This window comes from Piliocolobus tephrosceles, chromosome 11 (assembly GCF_002776525.5).
Source record: "Piliocolobus tephrosceles isolate RC106 chromosome 11, ASM277652v3, whole genome shotgun sequence".
NCBI classification, from domain to species: domain Eukaryota; kingdom Metazoa; phylum Chordata; class Mammalia; order Primates; family Cercopithecidae; genus Piliocolobus; species Piliocolobus tephrosceles.
In genome coordinates this window covers 83647957-83666770 of record NC_045444.1, presented here as the reverse complement: position 1 = coordinate 83666770, position 18814 = coordinate 83647957, and the positions used below count along the sequence as shown (strand labels likewise).

The 18814-nt window shown below is 44.6% G+C and overlaps 1 pseudogene; it reads left to right on the top strand.

Moving 5' to 3' along the window:
* The first annotated feature begins 10394 nt into the window (after window positions 1-10394).
* The window catches only part of LOC111545583, a 12535-nt pseudogene continuing 4115 nt past the window's right edge, over window positions 10395-18814 (top strand).

Sequence of the window (18814 nt, the reverse complement as noted above, 5' to 3'; positions counted from 1 at the left end):
TTTTTTTTTTTTTTTTTGAGACGGAGTCTTGCTCTGTCGCCCAGGCTAGAGTGCAGTGGCCGGATCTCAGCTCACCGCAACCTCTGCCTCCCGGGTTCACGCCATTCTCCTGCCTCAGCCTCCCGAGTGGCTGGGACCACAGGCGCCCACCACCTCGCCCGGCTAATTTTTTGTATTTTTAGTAGAGACGGGGTTTCATCGTGTTAGCCAGGAGGGTCTCGATCTCCTGACCTCGTGATCCGCCCGTCTCGGCCTCCCAAAGTGCTGGGATTACAGGCTTGAGCCACCGCGCCCGGCCGTAAGCATACTTTCTCAGTGTATTTTTTTCTCCTCTCCCCTCTCAGTTTATTTTTAATCTGAGTTATTTCTTATTAAACTAACTTTTATTAAATAAACTTACTAGTCTGTCATATCCTCAAAACTTGTTTTAGAAGCATTTGCTCCAACATAATATTACCCTTAAGTTACTTGATGAATTTGTATGATAGTGAATAATTTTTTTTTTTTTTTTTTTTTTTTTTTTTTTTTTTTTGAGACAGAGTCTCACTCTGTCGCCCAGGCTGGAGTGCAGTGGCACGATCTCGGCTCACTGCAAGCTCCGCCTCCCAGGTTCATGCCATTCTCCTGCCTCAGCCTCCGGAGTAGCCGGGACTACAGGCATCCACCCTGCACGCCCGGCTCATCTTTTGTATTTTTAGTAGAGACGGGGTTTCACCGTGTTAGCCAGGATGGTCTCGATCTCCTGACCTCGTGATCTGCCTTCCCCGGCCTCCCAAAGTGCTGGGATTACAGGCGTGAGCCACTGCGCCCAGCCATGATAGTGAATAATTTATGACCAAGTGGTTCTAGAGCATGTTAAATATGCGTAAACAGCTCTGAGCCTATTCTTTTAAAAAAAGGAACAAAGCTTAGGCTCTCTATGCCTAAGGAGTTAAATGTGTCTAATCTTATCATTATCTGCCAATTGTATATTCAGTTCTTTTTATAACACTATAGATTTCCTTAGGGGTTCTGGCACGTGAATTTTTTAAACCTATAAGTTATAATGAAACGTATCAAGATCCCAGATGTCCGGTGAAGATCTGTCATTCCCCTTGGTGTAGTATCTATGGCATTTTCATCTTCGTTTTCAATAACCAAATGTTAATTCCATCCCCTTTGGATTGAGTATCACCCTGTTATCTTTCATGGACACATTTAACACCTACCTCATCACCAGGGAAATCAGCTCTGTCAGTGCCACTACAATTCATTTCAGTGAAAGAGAAAAGGAAAGGTCACCCTCTTTGAGAGATTCTAGGGCTTTTAGCAGAAGGAGAAGCAGGAGACAGAGCTACAGTCTATTCAAATCACAACTGTCTCCAAATCGTTTGTGTTATCAGGAGCAGGTGTTTCTCTATTTGAATATAAATGTAACAGATGCATTTTCATTTGTTTCATTCTGGAGCGCCGGAGCGGCTGTCCTGTTTTCCTACTCTTGCCTGTTATTGATTCCTCACCACCACTCCTTCCTGGCTGGAAGGACTGTGGCTCTTTCCCTCCCCATATGGCTAAAGAGGATTTCTTTCTCTTAACTCTTCAGAGCCCCAGAGTAGTACTGTATGGAAAGAGTAAATTCAGATAGAGAATCAAATGAAGTGAAATTGCTAACAATGGGGACAGTATATAACTAAGCACACATTATATAAAAATTTACTAGTGGATACATAGAAAAACTAGCTAAATGTTACTCATCAGAACTTGTAACATATCAATTTAAATAACATTTGCTGGTAATCTATCATCCCTTGAGAATGAATTTTTTTTATGCAATAGTGCAAAGTTTGCAGAACCAGGTCTGTCAGATGCTTAAGTTCTGAGATGGTGTTTGTGGCAGAAAATTAGGCAAAACTGTAAAATAATGAGCCTTAGTTTTGGTGAGATTCTTAAAAAGTTTTGGTGAAGACGACTGCAAAAAATGGGTTCTAAAAATGTTTTGAGCATTCAAATTATTGTATGTAAAAATACCAAGTAATTAAATCAATAGAGGAAATAAATAAATAATTTATGTGTAAGATAAATGTGGCCGGGTGCGGTGGCTCAAGCCTGTAATCCCAGCACTTTAGGAGGCTGAGACGGGTGGATCATGAGGTCAGGAGATCGAGACCATCCTGGCTAACATGGTGAAACCCCGTCTCTACTAAAAAATACAAAAAAAAAAAAAAAAAAAACTAGCTGGTTGAGGTGACGGGCGCCTGTAGTCCCAGCTACACAGGAGGCTGAGGCAGGAGAATGGCGTAAACCTGGGAGGCGGAGCTTGCAGTGAGCTGAGATCCGGCCACTGCACTCCAGCCCGGGCGACAGAGCAAGACTCCATCTCAAAATAAATAAATAAATAAATGTATAAGTATCAAGGTGAGTTTTTTGTTTGTTTGTTTGTAACAGAGTCACACTCTGCTGCCCAGGGTGGGGTACAGTGGCGTGATCTCAGCTCACTCACTGCAGCCTCTGTCTCTTGGGTTCAAGCGAAATTTCCCCACCTCAGCCTCCCGAGTAGCTGGGACTACAGGTTCACACCACCACACCCAGCTAATTTTTCTATTTTTAGTCAAGTAGGGTTTCACCATGTTGGCCAGGCTGGTTTTGAACTCCTGGCCTCAAGCGATCCCCCTGCCTTGCCCTCCCACAGTGCTGGGATTACAGGTATGGGCCACCACGCCCAGCCAAGGTGAGTTTTTGAAGGCTTACATAAGCCACATTATTACCTGTAAGCAATAGAACTTAACTTGGCTTATTTAGCAATAAAGGAGTTTTTGTTGTTTTGGTTTTTTGTGGGTTTTTTGTTTCTGTTATTTTTTGTTTTTTTCAGACAGAGTCTCACTCTGTCACCCAGGTTGGAGTACAGTGGCATTATCATCGCTCATTGCAGCCTCAATCATGCTGGGCTCAAGTGATCCTCCTACCTCAGCCTACCGAGTAGCTGGTACTACAGGCATATCCCACCACACCCAGCTAATTTTTGTATTTTTTATAGAGACAGGGTTTCATCATGTTGCCCAGGCTGATCTTGAACTCCTGGGCTCAAGCAATCCCTCCCACCTTGGCCTCCCAAAGTGCTGGGATTAGAGGCATGAGCCACCGAACCCAGACCAATAAAGGAGTTTATTTCAAAAGATATCTGGAGGCCAGGCGCGGTCACTCACACCTGTAATCTCAGCACTCTGGAAGGCTGAGGAGGACGGATCACTTGAGGCCAGGAGTTCCAGACTTTTGTTCTACAACAAATACAAAAATTAGCTGGGCATGGTCGCTGGTGCCTGTGGTCCCAGCTACTCAGGAGGCTGAGGTGGGAGAATCGCTTGAGCCCAGGAGCAGAAGGTTGCAGTAGTGAGCCAAGATCGCACCACTGCACTCCAGCTCGGGCAACAGAGGGAGACTCCATCTCAAAAAACAAACAACCACATCTCATGCTAATTCACTCACTCACTGTCATGAGAACAGCACCAAGGGATGATGCCACCATGCTGGGCCTTGACATCTTTTTATTCTGCAAATTTTACAGGATTTAGTACAAATACTTTATAAATTATTTATTTATTTATCATTTTTTGAGATGGAGTCTCGCTCTGTGACCCAGGCTGGAGTGCAGAGGTGCGATCTCGGCTTACTGCAACCTCCGCCTCTCAGTTTCAATCGATTCCCCTGCCGCAGCCTCCCGAGTAGCTGAGACTACAGGTGCTCGCCACCACACCCAGCTAATTTTTTGTATTTTTAGTAGAGATAGGCTTTCACCTTGTTAGCCAGGATGGTCTCGATCTCTTGGCCTCATGATCCACCCACCTAAGCCTCCCAAAGTGCTGGGATTACAGGCATGAGCCACCGTGGCTGGCCTATTTTTTATTTTACTTTAAGTTACATGTGCAGAAGATGCAGGTTTGTTACATAGATATACATGTGCCATGGTGGTTTGCTGCACTTATCAATCAACCCATCATCTAGGTTTCAAGCCTCACATGCATTAGGTGTTTGTCCTAATGCTCTCCCTCCCCTTGCCCCCACCCCCGACAGGCTCTGGTGTGTGATGTTCCCCTCTCTGTGTCCATGTGTTATTGTTCAACTCCCACTTATGAGTGAGAACATGGTGGTGTTTGGTTTTCTGTTCCTGTGTTAGTTTGTTGAGGAGGATGATTTCCAGCTTCATCCATGTCCCTGCAAAGGACATGAACTCATTCTTTTTTATGGCTGCAAGCATTTTTAATATCCTTAATGGTCCTAACATGGTGTAACCAACAGGATCCTTAACCAAATTGGTGAAGACAAGCCTTATCTAGCCATGACACCATGTGTCATACCCTAAACGAGACCGAGGACCAAGACCTTCTAGGTCATGAGTTTGCTTTTTCTTTAAAGCAAACCTGATTGAAGGTCATTATTTGTAATAAATGTGTTGATATGGTTTGCATCCGTGTCTCTGCCCAAATGTCGTGTTGAATTGTAATCCCCAGTGTTGGAGTGGGGCCGGGTGGGAGGTGATTGATCATGGGGGAGGTTTCTAGTGGTTTGGCATCATCCCTGGGTGCTATTCTCTTGACAGTGAGTGAGTGAATTAGCATGAGATGTGGTTTTGTTTGTTTGTTTGTTTGTTTGTTTGTTTGATGGAGTCTCCCTCTGTTGCCAGAGCTGGAGTGCAGTGGCGCGATCTTGGCTCACTGCAACCTTCTGCTCCTGGGTTCAAGTGATTCTCCTGCCTCAGCCTCCTGAGTAGCTGGGACTATAGGTGCCCACCACCATGCCCAGGTAATTTTTGTTTTTTTAGTAGAGACGGGGTTTCACCATATTGGCCAGGCTGGTCTCAAACTCCTGACCTTGTGATCTGCCTGCCTCAGTCTTCCAAAGTGTTGGGATTATAGGTGTGAGCCACTACACCCGGCTGAGATGTGGTTGTTTTGAAAGTGTGTAGCACCACCCCACCTGCTCCTGCTTCAGCCATGTAAGAGGTGCCTTCTTCCCCTTTGCCCTCTTCTATGATTGAAAGTTTCCTGATGCTTCCCCAGAAGCTGAGCAGATGCCAGCCCATACTTCTTGTATAGCCTGCAGAACTGTGAGCTAATTAATCCCCCTTTCTTTATGAATTACCTAGTCTCAGGTATTTCTTTATAGCAATGCAAGGACAGACTAATACACACGTGTCAGGTTTTCTGGCTGACCTGTGACTTTTAAATATGTGTGCCATGTTTGGGGAATCTTGAGCTTGATGAGTTCTGCTTACCCAGATCCCAAAATACTCATATTCTAAGTATTCTGCATTCTGCAGAACGAAAATACTCCCAAGCTAGAGCACAGGCTCCCCGATGCAGTACTCAGGTCCACAAGTGAGGCACGAGAGGAAGAAAGCTGCACAAAGGGCAGCCATTTTGCTGGCCAGGGTGGCAGCAGAAACATTTGAGTTTTGAGTGTTGAGGGTGTGTGGTCCTGCAAAGGAGCTGCTGTTTTAGACTGAACAGTTGGATTCCTGGCAGCTGTGCTTGGTGCAACCAACAGGCTTGTTCTCTTATGTAGGTGTGCACATCGTTCCTGGAAGCTTAGCATTCAGCTTGATTATCTAGCTCTTCCAACAATTCTGTGAATTCCTCAATAAATATTTTTTAAATTAAGACACAATTTATATACAGCAAAATACACCTATCTTAAGTGTACAGAGTTCAATTAATTTTGGCCATTGTATATACCAGTGTTCACTTTCAACCAAATAGATAGGACATTTCTGTCACCCCAGAAAGTTCCCCTGAGTGCCTTTACAGTCAACCAGCTCCCACCCGCAACCCCCACACCCACAAGCAGTCACTGTTCTGATTTCCATCACTATTGTTTTACTTTCCCAAATCTGTAAAATTATGTCTCTTACCAAATTTGGGAAGTTTTTAGCCATTAGTTCTTCAAGTGCTTTTTCATCAATATTCCCTTTCTCCAGTCCTTCCACCATGACTCTAACAGCATAAATATTAGATCTTCTTTTGTTAACTTCTAATAGTGCAAGGTCCTGAGGGTATGTTGTTTTTTGTTTGTTTGTTTGTTTGTTTGTTTGTTTTGGAATGGAGTTTCGTCCTTGTTGCCCAGGCTGGAGTGCAGTGGCGCAATCTCGGCTAACTGCAACGTCCACCTCCCGGGTTCAAGCAATTGTCCTGCCACAGCCTCCCAAGTAGCTGGGATTATAGGCATGTGCCACCATGCCAGGCTAATTTTGTATTTTTAGTAGAGATTGGGTTTCTCCATGTTGGTCAGGCTGGTCTTGAACTCCTGACCTCAGGTGATCCACCCACCTCAGCCTTCCAAAGTGCTGGGATAACGGGCATGAGCCACCGCGCCTGGCCCAGTGGTTGGTTTTTTTTGGGAGCAGTCTATTTGTTCTTTGTTTTACAGATTGGGTGATTTCTTTTTTTTTTTTTTTTTTTTTTTTTGAGATGGAGTCTGGCTCTGTCGCCTGAGCTGGAGTGCAGTGGCGGGATCTCAGCTCACTGCAAGCTCCGCCTCCCGGGTTCACGCCATTCTCCCGCCTCAGCCTCCCGAGTAGCTGGGACTACAGGCGCCCGCCACCTCGCCTGGCTAGTTTTTTGTATTTTTTAGTAGAGACGGGGTTTCACCATGTTAGCCAGGATGGTCTTGATCTCCTGACCTCGTGATCCGCCCATCTCAGCCTCCCAAAGTGCTGGGATTACAGGCTTGAGCCACCACGCCCGGCCCAGATTGGGTGATTTCTATATTTTTCTATCTTCTAGTTTATAGATTTCTTTTGTTCCCTCCATTATGCTGTTGAACTCATCCACTGAGATTTTTATTTTGGTTATTGTGTTTTTCAGTTCTAAAATTACCACTTGGTTCTTCTATTTCTCTGCTGAGGTTTTCTGTCTTTTAATTTGTTTCATAATTATTTATTGAAGCATTTTTAGCATAGGTGCTTTAAAAATTTTTAAAGATAATTCTAACATCTCTGCCATCTCAGACAGTGTTGGCATCTCTTTATTGTCTTTATTCATTTAGTTTGGCATCTTCCTGGTTCTTGGCATAAGTAATTTTCTTTTGAAACCTGGGCATTTTCATATTATTTATGAGACTCTGGGTCTTATTTATGCCTTCTGTGTTACTTGGCTTTTTCTGATACCACTCCAGCAGGGGAATGGGGCCTACTGCCTACTTACTACCAAGTGGGGGTGGAAGACCTGTCTTCCCACTCAGCATCTGCTGACAGTCTTCCCACTCAAAATCTCCCTTAGGGAAAAGGAGGAAGGTTCCTCCCTACCGTAGGCAGAGGTGGGCATGCTAGCTCTCTATCGTCTCCATTGACACCTCAGTGGTACTGGCAATAGTGAAAGTCCTGACCCTCTATTAAGCCTCCTCTGACATTAACCCCATGGAGAGAAGAGGGGTGCTTCATTACTCTGGTGGGGGTGAAAGTTAAACCTCCCTGCACGATCTCCTCTGACACTGTGGCATGAGGTCTGGGGGGCTTGCTACTGACTAGCAGGAATGAAAGTCCCAGTTCCTTACTCATCCCTCTCTGTCACCACCTTAGTGGAGTGTTAGGGCCCCCTGTTATAGTCTCCTGAGGGTGGTACACTAGGCTCCCCACTTGACTGTTGCTGGTGTAGGTGGGGATGGGGCCACAGGATCTTCTGCAGTATTTGGCTGGAGTAGAGTGGTTATTGTCTAAATATTTGCTCTTACTAGGCTTTTGCTGGAGATGGGGTTTTGCAATGTTGGCCAGACTGGTCTCGAACTCCTGGCCTCAAGTGATCCACCCGCCTTGGCATCCCAAAGTGCTAGGATTACAGGCATGAGCCACTGTGCCTGGCCAGAAATTTAAAATTTTGATGAAGTCCAATTCCGGAGTTTTTTTTGGAGGGGGGTGGGTGGTGGGACAGGGTCTCGCTGTGTTGCCCAGGCTGGAGTGCAGTGGTGCAATCTTGGCTCCCTGCAACTTCCACCTCCTGGGCTGCAATGGCACAGTCATGGTTCACTGCAGCCTTAACACCCTGGATTCAAATGATCCTTCCACATCAGCCTCCTGAGTAACTGGGACCACAGGTGCATGCCACAATGCTTGGCCAATTTTTTTATTTTTTGTAGAGATGGGGTCCTGCTATGTTGCCCAGGCTGGTCTCCAGCTCCTGGGCTTAAGCAGTCCTTCCGCCTTGGGCTCCTAAAGTGTTAGGATTATAGGCGTGAGCCACTACGCCTAGACTCCTGGATTTCTAGTGGAAGAATTTATTTTGTTGGCTATGCAAAAACCTACAAAACACCACACATAATTTTCTTTATACCTTAATGGACATACTACATCCACAGGAAGAGTTATTTTCAACATGTTAAAGTTTCAAAAAGAGAACCACTCACATCATTGTAAGAGATATGGTTAGTAAAATGATTTTTTATGTCTCAAAGCAGAGCAGGTTTTAAATTTCAGTAATTAACATAAAATTCAAACACACCAGATCTGGGCCTTTTATTTACATTTCCTTTTTATTTCCCAGGTCAGAACTGTAATTTCATCCACACATACAAAAAGTGGGTTTTAACATTTCATATTTTTTCTGTAACCAGTTCCTTAACCACATGCCATCCTTTTGAATTTGTTCTTCTAGAAAACCATACGGCTCAAGATTTTTCTTCCTTTTTTAAGGCCCTTTAAAAGTATTAGTTAGGATTCCAATTTTCAAAATGTCCAGCTTTACCATAGAGCTGCAGCCTGACATTCCATGTATATTTCTCTCTTTCTTCCCACGTCTTCATGTGAAGAGCTACTTCCATGAACCCAAGTTAAAATGAATGAAGGTCACTCCTTATTCCAAAATACCCTCCAAATGAATTCAATGAAATGAATTTTTTTAATGAAAAAAAAAGCTATAAAAATAACAAATAGCTATAAAAATAACAAAAAGCTATAAAAATAACAAATATCAAATAACATGATGGTTCACACCTGTAATCCAAGCAACATAGGAGGCTGAGACAGGGGTATCACTTGAGGTCAGGGGTTCGAGATCAGCCTAGGCAATATGGCAAGACCCAGTCTCTACAAAAAAATTTAAAATTAGCCCAGTATAAAGCCCAGGCACAGTGACTCATGCCTGTAATCCCAGCACTTTGGGAGGCCAAGGCAGGCAGATGACCTAAGGTCAGGAGTTCGAGACCAGCCTGGCCAACATGGTGAAACCCCGTCTCTACTAAAAATACAAAGATTAGCCAAGCATGGTGGCGTATGCCTCAGCTACTCAGGAGGCTGAGGCAGGAGAATCACTTGAACCCAGGAGGCAGAGGTTGCAGAGAGCCGAGATCACTCCATTGCATTCCAGAATGGGTGACAAGAGCAAAACTCCATCCCAAAAAAAAAAAAAAAAAAAAAAATATTTAGCCAGGTATGGTGGCACACACCTGCAGTCTCAGCTACTTGAGAGGCTGAGGTGGAAGGATCGCTTGAGCCCAAGTGTTCAAGGCTTCAGTGAGCTGTGATCACATCACTGCACTCCAGCCTGGGCAACAGGGTGAGACACCAACTCTAAAAACAATTTTAGATTAAAAATAATGTTTTTAATTTGTGCAGCAACAATATAAAAGTTTTTTTTTTTCTTTTTTTAAGTGGGGGGGGCAACAGAGCAAGACTCTGTCTCAATAAAAAAAAAATTTTTTTTGAACTGAGACAGGCACAGTGGCTTACGCCTGTAATCCCATCACTTTGGGAGGCTGAGGTGGGCGAATCACGAGATCAGGAGATCGAGACCATCCTGGCCAACATGGTGAAACCCGGTCTCTACTAAAATTACAAAAATTAGGTGGGCATGACGGCACATACCTGTAATCCCAGCTACTCAGGAGGCTTAGGCAAGGGAGTCAGAGGTTGCAGTGAGCTGTGATTGAGCCACTGTACTCCATCCTGGTGACAGAGCAACACTCCATCTCAAAATAAATAAAAATTCAAAAATTTTAAACTGAAATAATATATGAGTAAATATTTAGAGCACAATTCAAAATCCAGAAGCCATAAAGGAAAAGACTGTGTAAATACTTAGACTACAAAAACATTTAAAACTTCTCTGCAGTAAAACATCCTATTAGCAACAGTGGGGTGATCCTAACACTGCGGGAGGCCAAGGAAGAAGGATCACTCAGAGCCAGGAGTTCGAGTCCAGCTTGGGCAACCTAGTGAGACGCCACCTTTACAAAACAATTTTTAAAAATTAACTGGGTGTGGTGGCACATGCCTGTAGTCCTAGCTACTCAACAGGCTGAGGCAGAAGGATTGCTTAAGCCCAGCAGTTCAAGGCCAGCCTGGACAACATAGTAAAACCCTCATCTCTTAAAAATAAAGAAATAAATAAATAATAAATATTAAAAAGAAGAAAGAAGGGAGATTTCCAAAGATGGGTAGCAACAGTGCTCAGGGCAACACAGTAAGACCCTCATCTCTTAAAAACAAATAAATGAATAAATGAATAAATAAATAAAATTAAAAAGAAGGGAGGTTTCCAAAGATGGGTAGCAGCAGTGTTCAGGACCATAAGAGGCAGCATAGCAGAAAGAGGAAGCTAAGCTTTGGAGCCAAGGACTCAGTTCTGATCCTGACCCTGCTACTTAATCCTATGGACACTGCACAGCTACTTGGAAGCTTGACTTACTTGTATGTGAACTGGGGATGATAACAAATGTTGTTGTTTGGGGATAAAAAGAGATAATGTGGGAATGTGTTTAACACAGTTCCTGACATCTGGTTAGGGGCTAAATGAATGGAAACTATTTTTTTTTTTTAAGGTGTGGTTTTAAGTTTGCAAAGTTCTTTTTCATACAGAGAACAAGATTATGCTTGGGGAAACAATAGAATAAATACAAAGCATCTTTAAAATTAGAATATAATATCCACAGACATTTATTTCCATGTGGTTAGTAAAAAGATTCATCACTACTTTGCTAGGTATATTAGGTAGTTCACAGGGTCTCCAAAGGGCCAAGACAGGGTGCTAAGCAGCCAAGAACACACCATGCTGTAAAAGTGTCTGCAGAAGACCATGCTGCTATCACTACAGGCACAAATGCCACAAATGACACGTCTTCAATAAAAGACAGAGCAGGAAGAGATACCTTAAGAATGCTTTCGGCTGGATGTGGAGGCTCACGCCCGTAATCCCAGCACTTTGGGAGGCTGAGGTAGGCAGATCACTTGAGGTCAGGAGTTTGAGATTAGCCTGGCCAACACGGTGAAATCCCATCTCTACTGAAAATACAAAAATTAGCTGGGCATAGTGGCACGCACCTGTAATCCCAGCTACTTGGGAGGCTGATGCAGGAGAATAGCTCGAATCCGGAAGGTGGTGGGTGCAGTGAGCCAAGATTATACCACTGCACTCCAGCCTGGGTAACAGAGTGAGGAAAAAAAAAAAAAAAAAATTCTTTTTTGTTTTTTTCTTTTTTTTTTTTTTTTTTTGAGACGGAGTCTCGCTCTGTCACCCAGGCTGGAGAGGCTGGAGTGCAGTGGCCGGATCTCAGCTCACTGCAAGCTCCGCCTCCCGGGTTTACGCCATTCTCCTGCCTCAGCCTCCTGAGTAGCTGGGACTACAGGCGCCCGCCACCTTGCCCGGCTAGTTTTTTTTTTTTTTTGTATTTTTTAGTAGCGATGGGGTTTCACCGTGTTAGCCAGGATGGTCTCGAACTCCTGACCTCGTGATCCACCCATCTCGGCCTCCCAAAGTGCTGGGATTACAGGCTTGAGCCACCGCGCCCGGCCTCGCTTTTTAGTTTTCAGTGCTCAGGGTCTGAATAAAGGCCTCATCCTGAAGTAGAATCCCTGTGATAGGATTCAGGTTTACTTTCTCATCCATTCACTTATATAACAAATGTTTATTGGCTCTCAGTCAGATGCTCTGCCAGACACAGTGTTGCCCTTATGGAATCAATAGGCTATCAGAGGAGAAAAATAGTAAGTGAATGATTATATAAATAATTATGTCATACGTCATTGATAGAAATACTCGTATAGGGAAGCAAATTTTGCCAGGAGCACATATAGAAGAACCTACTACACTCAGAGTCAAGGAAGGTTTCCCTGAGCGAATGATATTTTTCATTTGAACCACCAGCCTGGGCAACAGAGCGAGACTCTGTCTCAAAAAAAAAAAAAACAAAAAACAAAACTCAGCATGCCAAGGCACCAGACTTTGAAGTATCATTTTCTGAACCCCAAGAGTGCTGTAAAATTATGAGCTAATCATTTTTACTCATAAAGACCTTTGAATTTTTAGGGGCCCCCAAAAATAATTGAGAGTTGTAAAAAATATATATGTTGGCTCTAAAATATGAAAACTGTAAAACTAAAATTTTAAATCACATGGCTATATAGCATAACATATACCAACAGTATTCCCTGTCACAGTCACAAAAATGCCATTAATTTAGAAAACAATTTGTAGATTTAACTTTTCTCAATTCAAAGGAATTCCAGAGACTATGTGATAAAGGTTGAGAGCATCCCTAATCCAAAATCCACAATGCGCCATCCAAAACTTTTTGAGCAACATGGTGTCACAAGTGGAAAATTCCACATATGAGTACTTAACACAAACTTTGTTTCATGCACCAAATTATTTTAATATTTTATGAAATTGTCTTCAGGCTATCTATACCAGGTGTACATGAAACATAAATTAATTTTGTGTGTAGACATGGGTCCCACCCCCAAGATGATCTCATTATCTATATGCAAGCATTCCAAATTTTAAAAAAATCTAAAATTCAAAACATTCATGGTCCCAAGCATTTCAGATAAAGGATACTCAGCTTGTATTGATGAGACACCATGGCCAATTATAAACCAAGTGACCAACAAGAGCTCAATTCTTATTTTTTTTTTGAGACAGAGTCTCACTCTGTCACCCAGGCTGGAGTGCAGTGGCGCGATCTCGGCTCACTGCAAGCTTCACCTCCCGGGTTTATGCCATTCTCCTGCTTCAGCCTCCTGAGTAGCTGGGACTACAGGCGCCTGCCACCACGCCTGGCTAGTTTTTTTTTTTTTCTTTTTTTTTTTTTGGTATTTTTAGTAGAGACAGGGTTTCACCGTGGTCTCGATCTTCTGACCTTGTGATCTGCCCACCTCGGCCTCCCAAAGTGCTGGGATTACAGGCGTGAGCCACCGCGCCTGGCCAAGAGCTCAATTCTTTGTTTTGTTTTGAGACAGAGTCTTGCTCTTGTCACCCAGGCTGGAGTGCAATGGCATGATCTCAGCTCACTGCAACTCCACCTCCCGGATTCACGCGATTCTCCTGTCTCAGCCTCTGGAATAGCTGGGATTATAGGCATGCACCACCACGCCCAGCTAATCTTTGTATTTTTAGTAGAGACAGGGTTTCACCATGTTGGCCAGGCTGGTCTCGAACTCCTGACCTCGTGATCCACCCACCTAAGCCTCCCAAAGTGCTGGGATTGCAAGTGTGAGCCACCGTGCCCAGCCAAGAGCTCAATTCTTAAAAACCAATTACCAAAACACTGTTCAATTTTTTGGGGGGCGGAGTGGGGGGATAGAGTCACCCTCTGTCACCCAAACTGGAGTGCAGTGGCACAATCATGGCTCACTGCAGCCTTGACTTCCCTGGGCTCAAGCAATCCTCCCACCTCAGCCTCCCGAGTAGCTGGGACCACAGGTGCACACCACCACACCCAGCTAATTTTTGTATTTTTGGTAGAGACAGGGTTTCGCCATGTTGCCCAGGCTGGTCTCGAACTCCTGAGCTCAAGTGATCCTCCTGCCTTGTCCTCCCAAAGTGCTAGGATAACAGGAGTGAGCCACGTTACCTGGCTGTGTGTCTTAACGTTCTTAAAATTGTCCAATTTCAAGAAGTGGGGAAGTTCAGGGCAGAGGATCTGAGTGTGCAGAACAGCAGATAGCTGTGTCAGGACTAAGATCAGGGAGCACAGAGGGCTTCTTGTTGGTAGACAGAAAGTGCCACAGGCATTGGGAGGGTGCTAGCAATAGAGAACTCACAAGGTTGAAAAATTATTCTGCAGGTCACAGAACATTTGCATTAAAAGAAATCTATTCCTTCCCCAGTGTCCATGGGGATGTTAGGAAAAAAGAAAAGAAAAAGGGAAATCTCTGTTTTCCTCTATTTGGCCTCCCTTTCACCACTACTACTACATTTCTGAGCCATTCATCTTTGCCTTTTCTCACGCTCCATTCTAATTGTACCTGAGTAATGATTTTGTGAAAGAAAAATAAATCTCCCCCAAATCACTAAGCCAAAGAGAAAAGTCAAGCTGGGAACTGCCTGGGGCAAACCTGCATCCCATTCTATTCCTAAATAAGATAGCTACAAAGATTTTTAAAAGCTACATACCTCCCTCTGCTCCCTTGAGATAAATGCGTATCTGGGTGCTTCCTTTGCCTTATCATTTCACTAAGCCAGACTAAGGCATTAGTGATTATTCCTGTAAATCATGCATTCAGTGAAAGGCTAATCAGCAACTCAAAAGAATGTAACTGTTAGGCCAGGCACGGTGGCTCAGACCTGTAATCCCAGCACTTTGGGAGGCCCAGGCAGGCGGATCCCCTGAGGTCAGGAGTTCCAGACCAGCCTGACCAATATGGTGAAACCCCATCTCTACTAAAAATACAAAAATTAGGCCAGGCGCAGTTTCTCACTCCTGTAATCCCAGCACTTTGGGAGGCCGAGGAGGGTGGATCACAAGGTCAGGAGATCAAGACCATCCTGACCAACACAGTGGAACCCCGTCTCTACTAAAAATACAAAAAAATTAGTCAGGCATGGTGGTGTGCACCTGTAGTCCCAGCTACTCGCGAAGCTGAGGCAGGAGAATCACTTGAGCCCAGGAGGCAGAGGTTGCAGTGAGCTGAGATCACGCCACTGCACTCCAGCCTGGGCAACAGAGCAAGACTACATCTCCAAAAAAACCCAAAACAAAACAAAACAGAATGCAACTGTTTGCTTCTTATCCACCTATGACCTGGAAGCCCTATTCCCTGTCCCGCCTTTCCAGACCGAAACAATGTACATCTTACATATGTTGATTGATACGTCTCCTTAAAATGTTTTAAATCAAGCTATGTCCCCACAACCTTGGGCACGTGTTGTTAGGACCTCCTGAGGCTGGGTCAGGGGCGAGTCTTTAACCTTGGCAAAATAATTGTAACTTGTAATCCTAGCACTTTGAGAGGCGGAGGCAGGCAGATCCCTTGAGGTCAGGAGTTCAGCCTGGCCAACATGGTGAAACCGTGTCTTTACTAAAAATACAAAAATTAGCCAGGCATGGTTGTGCATGCCTCTAATCCCAGCTACTGGAAAGGCTGAGGTAGTAGAATCACTTGAACTCAGGAGGCGGATGTTGTAATGAGCCGAGATCGCACCACTGCACTCCAGCCTGAGCTACAGAGCAGACTCTCCCAAAAATAAATAAATAAATAAATTGACTGAGACCTGCTTCAGATATTTGGGGTTCACAATTTTTTATTTCCATGCTGAGTTACAGGTGTGAGCCACTGTGCCCGGTCAGGTCTCAGTCAATTTATAAAGTTTATTTTGCCAAGGTTAAAGACTCGCCCATGACCCAGCCTCAGGAGGTCCTAAGGACACATGCCCAAGGTGGTTGGGGCACAGCTTGGTTTTAAACATTTTAGGGAGACATATCAATCAATACATGTAAGATGTACATTGGTTCAGTCTGGAAACGTGGGACAGGGGAGAGGGCTTCCAGGTTATAGATGGATAAGAGGCAAACAGTTGCATCCTTTTTGTTTTTGAGACAGAGTCTTGCTCTGTTGCCCAGGCTGGAGTGCAGTGGTGTGATCTCAGCTCACCGCAACCTCTGCCTCCCGGGTTCAAGTGATTCTCCTGCCTCAGCCTCCCGAGTAGCTGGGACTACAGGTACACGCCACCACGCCCGGCTAATTTTCACATCATAAACTCTAGGGTACTTGTGAGGCCTTGAATGTTTACTTGCAAATCACTAGAGCCTAAGGATTGGCAGAGGAAATGATGCCTTGGACTTAGAGGGCCTTGACAGTCAGAAAGGCACAATCTAAAACCCCGATGTCAAAATTCCTAAGAGTCTGATAGAGATGAGTTGTGCAAATTCGGAGTTAACAGTAAATGCAGCTATATTGGCTTGTGATAAAAAATAGCCATCTAGCTGGAAACCATCATTCTTAGCAAACTATCACAAGAAGAGAAAACCAAACACCGCATGTTCTCACTCATAGGTGGGAACTGAACAATGAGCTCACTTGGACTCGGGAAGGGGAACATCACACACTGGGGCCTATCATGGGGAGCGGGGAGGGATTGCATTGGGGAGTTATACCTGATATAAATGATGAATTGATGGGTGCTGACGAGTTGATGGGTGCAGCACACCAACATGGCACGTGTATACATATGTAACAAACCTGCACGTTATGCACATGTACCCTAGAACTTAAAGTATAATAAAAAAAAAAAAGAAAAGAAAAAGGTTAAGGTTAAAAAAAAAAAAAATAGCCATCTAGGCGACTCCAGGCCCTGTGACTCTGGAGGCCCCCTTTGAACCATGGAAGTCCCCATTCATTGAGGGGTTTAGCCTCACTGTTTACAGCAGTCCAGAGGGTTTCAAGGAAAAGCTCCTTCGTAAGACACGTGAGAACCTGAGGGTACCCATAGGTTGCCTGGGCACGGCAGCCGCCCTCACCTAGGGCCTCTACTACTTCCACCAGGGCCACAGCCAGCACTCTCAACTCATGATGCTCATACCTGGATCTCTGTGCAGGGCTTCACAGTCGCAGCCATCTTGCTGGGTCTAGTTGCAACTGCTATGAAGTCTCGACCCCGAGTCCACAGTCTGGCCTTGAAAGCTTCGCAGAGATCATTCCAAAACCCAGGAGCAACCACAGGCCCTACCATGGGACTTATTCCCTCCTCTCCTTTGAGAGGCCCTGTGTCCTTGGGGGAGAAAGTGAACCTTTGTGTAATCATAACTGAAAGATTTTTTCAAAAATTTCAGATTCTGTTTGAATGTTACATACTTTTTTTTTTTTTTTTGAGAGGGAGTCTCACTCTGTCTCCCAGGCTGGAGTGCAGTGGCACAATCTCGGATCACTGCAAGCTCCGCCTCGCCGGTTCAGGCCATTCTCCTGCCTCAGCCTCCTGAGTAGCTGGGACTACAGGTGCCCACCACTACACCCGACTAATTTTTTGTATTTTTAGTAGAGAAGGGGCTTCACCGTGTTAGCCAGGATGGTCTGGATCTCCTGACCTCGTGATCCACCCGCCTCAGACTCCCAAAGTGCTGGGATTACAGGCGTGAGCCAACGTGCAGGGCCGAATGTTACATACTTCTATTTGTGCCACATCTCCTCCACTCCCCTGCTTAATAAACTCTAATCCACTTGTAGTACGGTGAAAAAAAAAATAGCCATCTAAATGAAAGTGAACTGAGAGGGGTACTTACTCAACTAATATTGCTGCCTACAACCTAAACCAACACAGTGACCAATTCTAGTGTCCTTTCTAAAGATTAAAAAAAAAAAAAAAGATAAAAAAGCAAAAATTAATAGCTATAAAGATTAAAACATGGATGGGCGTCTGCCATTGCTGAGGCTTGAGTAGGTAAACAAAGTGGCCAGGAAGCTCAAACTGGGTGGAGCCCACAGCAGCTTTAGGAGGCCTGCCTGCCTCTGTAGACTCTACCTCTAGGGGCAGGGCATAGCTGAACAAAAGGCAGCAGAAACTTCTGCAGACTTAAAGGTCCCTGTCTGACAGCTCCGAAGAGAGCAGTGGTTCCCCTAGAACGGTGTTTGAGCTCTGAGAATGGACAGACTGCCTCCTTAAGTGGGTCCCTGACCCCCATGTGGTCTAACTGGGAATACAGATAATTATTTTACATAAAGCATACTGTATGAGCATGTTCCTCTGATACAAAAAAAGGCAGAGATAATACTATATAACATAAACTAGAATTAAGTAAATATTTTTAATTGTTATACAAGATATAGGTGACTCTCATGAGGTCCACCCAAAATAAAATAATAAATACTCTATTTGGCCGGGTGTGGTGACTCATGCCTATAATCCCAACACTTTGGGAGGTCAAGGTCGGCGGATCACCTGAGGTCAGGAGTTCAAGATCAGCCTGGCCAAAATAGTGAAACTCTGTCTCGACTAAAAATACAAAACTTAGTCGGGTGTGGTGGTATGTGGTGCAGGCCTGTAGTCCCAGCTACTTGGAAGGCTGAGGCAGGATAATCACTTGAACTTGGGAGGAGGAGGTTGCAGTGAGCTGAGATCACACCATTGCACTTCAGCCTGGGTGACAAATGAGACTCCGTCTCAAACAAATAAAAAAAGATAAATACCCTATTTATGGAATTAAAAATTGCTTTTAACAAGGTTTATGAGACAAATCCAGATCAACATATCTTTCTTATGAAAAAATGAAGTTAAATATTGGTGTCACAGTTAATCCTAGAATCATTATAACTTAATTGACATACTTCATGGATTTAAGTTCAGGGTGTCAGCGGCCAGGCACGGTGGCTCAAGCCTGTAATCCCAGCACCTTGGGAGGCCGAGACGGGCAGATCACGAGGTCAGGAGATCGAGACCATCCTGGCTAACACGGTGAAACCCTGTCTCTACTAAAAAATACAAAACACTAGCCGGGCGAGGTGGCGGGCGCCTGTAGTCCCAGCTACTCCGGAGGCTGAGGCAGGAGAATGGCGTAAACCCAGGAGGCGGAGCTTGCAGTGAGCTGAGATCCGGCCACTGCACTCCAGCCTGGGTGACAGAGCGAGACTCCGTCTCAAAAA